The 9,979-nt window shown below is 31.6% G+C and overlaps 1 non-coding gene across 1 annotated transcript; it reads left to right on the forward strand.

The window, feature by feature from the left end:
• Positions 1-7,346: 7,346 nt before the first annotated feature.
• LOC143920476 (U5 spliceosomal RNA) lies at positions 7,347-7,471 on the forward strand. Its single transcript, XR_013261343.1, has one exon. It is a non-coding gene; the product is annotated as a U5 spliceosomal RNA (small nuclear RNA).
• The last annotated feature ends 2,508 nt before the right edge of the window (positions 7,472-9,979 follow it).

The raw sequence follows: 9,979 nt of genomic DNA on the forward strand, positions 1-9,979 counted from the left end.
TTTTAATTTATAAAATGAATTAAACTACCACTCTCTTTCTACTGTAATAACTATACATACATACATACATACATAATAATAATAATAATATTTTCGAAACATATTTTGAAAATGTGTCGAAAACATTGCCGTTTTTACAAATGTGTTTATTATCATCGACCACCTTTGGAGGTGCTAATAACCACATACGTGCTGTAGACGTTAACGAGTTTTATTTACCTTTTTGATAAAACGATACACGGTGAATTAAAAAAAAGCTAAATAAATCTCGTTTTTTACATACATACATACATACGTATGTATATGTACATACTACATATGTATGTATTGAATATTGATGCTAATCTTATTACGGGCATTTTGATAATCCTATTTTTCACGTTGCATACATAAATGTTCTCGATTGTGCTAATTTAGTTCAATGTGGATTTATCCGCAACCGTTATATGTATGTAATATATAGACTTTGGTTAATGGCTAAGTTGTTTTGGGAAGACCTACATATGTATGTACAGTGTACATATAATATAATATTATATATCTATATTGTTTTTTTTTTTATTATAATCATTTATTGATATCGTTCATTGTATTTATGTCAATAAAAATGACGAATCATCTGATAAAGTGCTGTATAGTTTTTTTGTTAAGTTACTGTATTATTGAATCATATTTATTATTTAATCTTGCGTTCTAACTCTTCCATACCACGATATTAACCGTCAATTTGTCATTTTAAATGAATGTCAACTGTTTCGACACTTCAAACAACGAGCGTTACAATTGTACCCGATGATAATAGAATAATTCGGGGTAGCATTTGATTGCTAGGGTCAACTTTATCCCATCGTCTGCCCGTTTAATGATTTCGCCTGTTTTGAAGAAAACAGACGAATTTGTTAAAACACCTTCAATTAATTGGTTATTTTCAGCACGAAGTTGAACAATTTATATATGTAATCATATTGTTGTATTTGTTTTGCTGTGAAGCTCTGTGACCGTTGAAATTAAACTTCATGTGTTGGATTATTATTTTCATACAAAACGTTATAGTGGATAGACGTTATTGTACATAAATATAATATTATATATGTATACACATACATATACGCAGTGGCGGCTCGTTCATATACACTGCGGCGCTGCAGCACCTCCAAGAAAATTTGATAGAAATGTAATTTTATATACATTAATTGTATCTATAATATTATAAGATAATCTGTGTAGTGTGTAGTAAGCTTAACGCGTATAATGGTCACCGCGCGCCCGCGCTGGTGAGATGCACGGTCCACCGTATACCGGGAGAGCGACGCTGTGTGCTTGTGCTGCGCGTAGCGATTTTGTCCATAGATTCTAATATTTAAGGAGGGGGGGGGGGGGGGTTGGGGGGGTGTCTCGCCGTATAATCAACGTCGCGCTGCAGACTCGAACAGCGCTCGAGCAGCGGCGAGCAATGCAGCGTTACACTCTCGAAAACGACAAAGTTTTTACTTTCTGGTAACACCTCTTTGTAAGCGTCTTATACTCTTAATTTTCATACCAAGCTTCCTATTTATTGAATGCAAAATTTACCTCATTACAGGATTAAAGTCATGGCTCTGAGTGTAACGGAAATAAAAGTTATAAAGTTTTCAATGTTGTCCCTAAAAGAAAAGGTGAAGATCAAACAACGAGGTCGTCCAACCTCGGATATTTTAATAGCCCAATCAGAAACTAGCCACAATAAAAAAATATATTCGGGCTTTTAATTCAGATTGGTACGAAAAGAAGAAATAGCTCTGTGGATGTGACATACAAAAAACACTATTTTGCTTTCCTTGTTTATTAATGGGCGGAGATTCAGTCTGGACCGAAAATGGCTTCAATAATATAAGCAGTTCAATAGAAAATGGCTTCAATAATATAAAAATGGCTTCAATAATATTAAAATTTATCCATGCTAATAACTTATGCGATGTTCTTGGAGAATTAACGAAGCTCTTAAAAATTTTGATTACCACTCCGATGACAACTGCAGAACCTGAGCGATGCTTTTCTACATTAAATAGAATCAAAACTTACCTCAGAAACACAATGAGTCAAGATATATTGACAGCTTTATCTACATATGTTTTCAATAGAGAAAGATATGATGAGAAAAATAAGGCCACTGCATATATGTACATATGTATGTATGTATAAAAATATGTATGGGCATACATAGAAACGCATCGAGAATTGTTTAAATCTATACGACTTCAAGGATTTATTGTAATCGTGACAAATGTTATTTACACATGTAGAAATGTTGTCGTTTACAGTTTTTAAGCTATTTGAGATTTTACGAATTTTCAGCAACCGAAATGTACCGGAAATTGATTACACTCTTGTACATTTATGTACATATGTATGTACATACATATGTACATATGTATGCTCGTGTAACAGTTTATCCGCGCCTGGAAAGTTTACTATTAAACTCAATTCAGACATTGCGTAATTATTTATGGTTGATGTTCCTACTGTGTACGATTTGGTGAAAAAATCTATCCCGGTTTTTAACGTACTCCGATGGAAATTCATAAATGCTACACACATATTTTTTTCAATTTTTGAGTCTTATTTTATGTCACTGAGAGGCTTGCATGCGGAAAGTCTTACAGCTGTGTAATTGATAAAGTTTTTACTTTATCTATGTACGTAGTAACAATAGATGAAGTTTTGTGATCATGCGAAAATTCGAACTCGAGATTTTGACTGATTCGAACTCAGAATCGATCACTGATCACGTTTTCATGATCTAGAAAAAATGTGTGTGTGTGTGTGTGTGTGTGTGTGTGTGTGTGTGTGTGTGTGTGTGTGTGTGTGTGTGTGTCTGTGTGTATGTGTGTGTGTGTATTTTGGGGATATTTTTAACACCGTTAGTCCTATCGAAATGAAACTTAGTATCGGTTAATGAAATTCTTATCGACACGTCGTAATTTTTTTCTAAATTTTTAAGTTGACCGGAAATGGTACCTCCCCTTATAGGTGTCCTCTTTTTTTAAGTTTTTAATTCAATTATCTCCCAAACCACTGAACCAACTGAATCAGACTGAATTTTTTTTAAATATGATAGAAATAATAGTTTTTATAACCTTATATTTTTTAAATATTTCTATCTGAACCGGAAGTAGTACTTTTACTCTAGAGAATCGAGGTTTTTTATGTTTTTCTCAGAAACCTTTTGGTTTATTGAACTGAAATTTCATATCTAAAAGTTTAAGCTTAATACCAAGTTATATATAAAATATAATAAGTATCTGTCAACCGGAAGTGGCAGTTTACTCTTGTTCGATTTTTCTTCCACTATTTTTTTCGACCCCTTAAACATGTGTGTTCGTCTCAAAAAAATTCAAGTATAATTTTTGTAGCAATGTGATGAAAATAAAAATATTAAATTTTATAAGTAAAGTAAAAATAAAAAAAATTTTACTTAATTTAATGAACCGGAAGTGGGATTTTTTTCCTCGTAGAAAGGTCAAAAATGTTGTGCCCACTACTCTGTCCGCACCCCTGAACGTATTAAGCTGAAAATGTATATTTCTATCCTTTATGTACTAACTTAGAGCTGGTAGGGTTTTGGTCAGAATTTGTAAACCGGAAGTAGTATTTTTTTTTAAAACAATATTTCATTATTTTATTTTGACCTTTAAAATTATTTTTATTTTCTTGATATTTAATGAGTATAGTACTGATAGTGATTTTTAGTAATAAAAAAAATTTGAACAAAATCTGACAACCGGAAGTAGAAATTTTGTTTTGTGCAAGTTTCCATACATTTGCGCTCAATTTGTATCGCTATCATAGTCATCAGTTCAATATCGAATTTTGTTTTGTAACCTTCTTATATTACTCAAATACATAGATAAAGTCATGGGTTGGTCACACCCGAATTTTTTTTTTTTCGTGTACGATAAATGTGTTTCCCCCGGTGTGTCCTTGTTCCGATGCTAGAAAAATTAGCTAAGAATTTTCCGTGCAATTACATATATGTACAAACATACATACATATGTTGTACATATGAAGTTATGGAATTGCTTTTCACTCACGTTCATGAATTATATTTGTTTTGTTGCGTTATCACGCAACACTTCTTTCACTAATGAGTAAGTGACTCAACGTGAAATATTACATCACTCTCATACATTTATTCTCTTACATATATGTATATTTCGGTCTTCGCCCTACATATCAGTAGTAGAATGTATCTAAAAATAAATTATTCTATCACCTGTCGCCTTTTTTTCATACTAACTCAAATACAAAGGGTCTCTGATAACTATTCCAGAGGCTCTCGATACTCTATTTCAGATCTTGGAACGTCAACGCTAGATATTCTGAAGCTGTTTGTCTATATTTGATTACTTCCTGTTTGGTACGTGTGGTTTTTCTCTAGTCGCCTTGTCTTCCAATGTGCATTTTTAATGTAGCGAGCAAGTTGGGTTTTGAATTTTCGAGTTGTTTGTAAATAATTTAGAACCGGGAGGGCTGAGTGTGCGAAATTCGTAGTTTAGTATCGTCTAAATCCTTCAATTATAAAATATCCCGCTTTAGACATTCACTCAATTGAGAATAATATCGCTTATTCAGTTGTTTGAAAAATATATGTGTTCATATATTGATGACTTGGTGCATGGATATTGTATGTAAATTTTTGAATTTGTATTGAATTTTATGTTTGTAGACGCTGGAATAATTCAGGTTTTTCTTTTCAGGGTAATTTATGTGGTATAAATTACCTTGAAAGAAAAAACCGAAATAAAATATTTCAGCATCTACAAACTTAAAATTCGATACAAATGAAAAGATGGACATACATATGTATAATGTCTGTGGACCAAGCCATCGATATTTACATTAGTGCGAATATTGTGCGGATCACGTTATTTAATATATTAAATTTGTATTGCATAATGTACAAACAAATACATTTGTATGTATGTACGTATATGTATGTATGTGGATACATTATAACGATGAAATCATGTAAAGAAAATGAGATAAGAAAAGGTCTCTGGGAAAATCTTTTCATTAAAATTTCCTTCAAAAGCTTTTATTTATTTGGAAACGTATAAAAAAAGTACTTTTTTTTCTAACCAGCAGCATATACTAGTGGTTAGCATATAACAAAGTTGTCACAGGTTCAGTCCCACCGGTTGATGCTGGTCAGACTTTGGATATGTGACCTCAGGTCGATGTTTTCTTATCAGAGTTTGCCAATTTATTTCATTTTAATTGAAACGGTTCCAGCAAATTGTCAACTGTTACCCATTTCTCGCAACTTTTGAGTATTCAGCATCTCAAATTTCGCTGATTTGTATAAAATACTGGAAATTTGGCCATATATGTATGTCTCTGTTGATGTTAATTGATATATGTATGTATTTGTCTTGTATAGTATTTTTGTATAATGTTTGATCACAGATGTCGTGTTTAATGTAAAATATATGGGTGTATAGATAAATAAATAAACGTAACTAATATGTTTAGCCACAATGGCGCATTGGTTGACTCTGTAATGCAGTGGTATAATAAATATATAGAGCGGTATAATAAATATTAAAAAAATATGTATACATATGCATGTTTGTTCATATGTATGTATGTATATTCAGTTTTTGAAAAAAAAAAATACTAGTATGAAAACTAGATTATTTTAACGCATGCTATAATCGTATGTGATAAAAATACATTCATAGCAAGTATTTCAGCACGTGGCCGTGGAACCCATATGCGTTTGATTTGAAAACAGTTATTCATTAATGTTTTGGCAATAGAAAATGCTTTGTTTATCTTTATTAACTAACATTAAGAAATTTCTGGTGTATTTGCGTTCAATCTTTATTTTTTTGTAATTCCTATCTGCCTTAGAGTCTTCGGTACATTTAACTTTATTTCACATATTTTTTTAATGAACAGGATTAATTGAAATATAATGGCTAGTACGAATTCAATTATGGATACCGCTTTTATAATTTATTGGGCGTTTGAACAATCTTCGTTTAAAGTGAAATCCTCCGTGGAAAGCTAAAATTAGATTTATTTTGAAAAAAAAACACACTTTTCTTTGTATCAAAGAATAAGGATGAAATTTCGTACTTTACCGTAGTATTGCCGAATTCTCCAAGGAGATTGAGTGGGTCTACTGATGTATTGGCCTTTTTATAGTGCGTCTATTTTACGGCGATTTCCGCGAAAGCCCACAGTCTTTAAATCTCAAGGAATAAAAGCCTTTGAGCTGAGATTTGGACCCTTACGATTTTTTACGCTTTTTTTAAAAATTAATCTGTTATGTTGCGTATCTACTTTATTCCCGAAAATTAGATGTTTCAAAAACTGCGGCAAAAAATAAATCGAACTCGGTTTACTATGATTGATTAATTGAAGTGAGTGTTAGCTGAAAGCTCGAATGGATCGCATAATGAGAAAGATACACATTTTTAGGTCTCTCTTTTTATTTCATCAATCGATTAAGCTTTTAGCGGCTTTGTTTGATTATCCTTGTGTCTGATCATCAATCGTAACAAAAGAAAAAAAAGAGACGGAACAATAGGACGACTCCTAAACGAACGGATAGTTCGGCAAATTGAATTAGGGATTTTCGATAAGACTTTCAAGACGATTGACATATCAGGGTCGAACCCTTGCTATCATATTATGTTTATGTCGTAATATATATATATATATATATATATATATATATATATATATATATATATATATATATATATATACATATATATATATATATATATATATATATATATATATATATATATACATATATATATATATATATATATATATATATATATATATATATATATATATATATATATATGTATATGAGAGATAAAGAGAGCCTATAATGCCAATTATATACGATATAGTGTGAAAAAGATAAAGTTAAAGGCGATTAAACAATTAAAGTCTGACAAAACGATAGAGGCAACTTACCATTACACGTCAAGATGGTCAAAATTGTGGCATTTTAAAACTTGTATATTACGATTATTTTTCACCATCGAACTATCAGAAACGATTTAAATTGTTAAATTTAGATTTTTGTTTATTTTTTCAGGTGAGTCGTCTTCGCGTACGTTTGCTGATCAGTGTTGTGTGACATGAGACTTATCCGAGGTATATTTTAAATGTTTTGTTATCTTGAGTTACTCGTAACGAAAGTTAGTTAGTATCTTAACACCCTTGAGAAGTCAGTCTTCCCTATTCTGTTTTAGTGTGATTCACTCACTAATCTTATCCGTTTTCGTATTGTAATACTGCGAAAATGTTGTGCGTTTGCGAGAATCTCAATAAAAAGCTCTTACTCTGGTTTCCCTTCAATACGAATAAATCTTTCGCCTTTTACTAAAGATTTCCGTGGAGGGGAACACTCTAATGAGTCTATAGACAATTTTAGACTAGATCAGTAGCTATTAAAATAGATATAAGATGTATTGTGAACATAATTTCGTAATAATAAAAAGCATTTAAAAATCAAAATCAATAAAAAGCTCATAAAAATGAAATTTTTGCGCTTAACCTAAAACTTTTCTTTTGAACTCCTGTCATTTTGCGCATCGTTCGCTTATTTTGATTAAAATGTGAAGCAGAGTGTTCAATAATTTTTCATTCTTTACTTTGGATTCTATGTCTGAAGGAACTCGGTTTTATGTATCTTTTAATTTACATATTTCGGGTAGTAAATTTTTTTTTCAGCTACCTTTTAACGCAAACAGGTTTATTATGGTAAGATTTCACACAGGCGTGCGTGCTATAACATTATAAATGTTCAGTTTCAAAGCTATTCATAGCCGTACCTGACAGTTGGAGTTAAAGTTCTACTTTGTGAACATTGCCAAAGTAAGTTGAATAGTTAGAATTTTTCTTTAGAATAGTTACACAGTATATGTATGTATGTAGTTTGTGTCTGCTGTTGAAAGCTCATAACTAACATAACACTGTGCAACCAACAATTATTGAAACATTTCTCCTATTGGCAAAACCGACATTTCACAGTTGTTTTACGAAATTTATTTGCACACCTTAATTTTTACAGTATATGCCTTGCTATACCTTTACGAATGACTTTTTGGATACTTGTACATATATACACATGTATGTACATCCTATATCTATAATAGATATATTTTTTTATTTTAAATATTCATATACGTATGTATGTATGTACAGACATACTTACACACATGAAAGTTTGTTTTTTTTTTAGACTGGTTGGAGGTTTTATCTGTGTATTTTTTAACCAACATATTACATATTACACTTACATATCAATGCCGGTTTTATGCAAGTTTGTAACGAAATGTAAGGGGAACTTTTCGAATTTATTCGAAGTTATTATGATCGATAGTTGATAGTTGGCTATATGAAGTTGTTTGTTATGTCCTTAAAAATATAATAAATGCAGGGACTGTCGTGCGATCTTTTGGAACAGCGTTTCCCAACCCGTGGTACGCGAAAAAAAATCTGTAATGGCGGACATGCAGGAATCAATAATTTAAAATCATAAAAATAGAAATAAACATTATCTTAATTAATCATAGTCGACGTCAATATGTGAAGTCGATAATCCGGCAATCGATACCGTTTTCCTCTGATCCGGCATAGATTTGAAGTGCATTTTTGAATTTACCGCATTAGCGCTCCAATAAATAAATAACTTGAATTTGACAATTTAGAACAGCTCGATACCGATCTTTAATGTTGCGGATAAAATTGAAAGTACGATTAGAAAATCAGATTTTTGAAAGCTGTGTTTTGAAAATGATCAACCTGAAGTATTTGAAACCTCGCATAAGTTCTTATCTGAAAACAATATTCGTTTTTCTCGGGATGTACGTGAGAAAATAATTGAACATTTAATAGGGCTGAAATCGTCTTTTACACAGTACTTCCCCAAACCTGAAGAAGCAAACAATTGGATATGAACATTTTCGGGCAGCTGCGTCATTACTCATTATCAATCAATAAAAAGAGAACTTGATTGATAACATTTTAAAAGCTGAATTAAAACAAAAAATAAAGTTATTAATTTTTGGATAGATATTAGTGAAGAATATGAACAGCTTATTGATCACTTTACGTACGATCTTCTAGAAACTTCTCGAAGCAGTTGTGTGTTATCAATATATTTATGTTCATACACACATATATCTGAAATACACCCTTGCGGAATGTGGACTATCTCAGATGAATACGAATATTTTCGAGGGAGGTCGAGAAGATGTTTTACATATTCAGTCCTTCAGCGACTGTGAAATACATATGTTGACATTGGTTTAATCCAGGGTTTCTTAACCTTTTTGAGCCGCAACCCAGATTAGGGTAATGTTTTGGTTTCGTGACCTCTAAAACTATATATGTATGTACATACATATGTATGTACACATGTTTGTACACATATTGTACACATATATCATCATCATCATCCGCCATTCACCATCCACTGCTGGATGAAGGCCTCACCAACACGCTTCCACTTGTCTCTGTTTCTGCATCTCACCCCACACATTTTCCTAATTTCGAAATATGTGTAAAACGGAATACGGATTCCTAATGATCAGCAGAACAAAATATTATTAATACAAATGAAATTTATATTGTAATGAGAATTACAATTGTGCATATATCACTGAATCAAGTGCGCGTTTTTATAGTATGACAATTGCTTATTGTATTGTACATTCTTGTTACACATACACGTCTGCAAAGTTTTACGTTTTATATTTTCGCATGCGGTTTTGTAATAAAACCTGACTTCTGGTTTTCAGTTTCGCGCCTTATTTATGTACTTGCGACTCAGTTCCATGAGACAAGAGTCGGAATGCTTTTTTTTTTTTCTTTTTCATTATTTTTCAAACTGCTGAAGAGTTGTTCTTTGTGGTAATCTCGTCCTCGTTTGATATTTACTTTATCTATGTATGTATGTACGTAGTA

The sequence above is a fragment of the Arctopsyche grandis genome, chromosome 1 (assembly GCF_051622035.1).
Source record: "Arctopsyche grandis isolate Sample6627 chromosome 1, ASM5162203v2, whole genome shotgun sequence".
Lineage (NCBI taxonomy): Eukaryota > Metazoa > Arthropoda > Insecta > Trichoptera > Hydropsychidae > Arctopsyche > Arctopsyche grandis.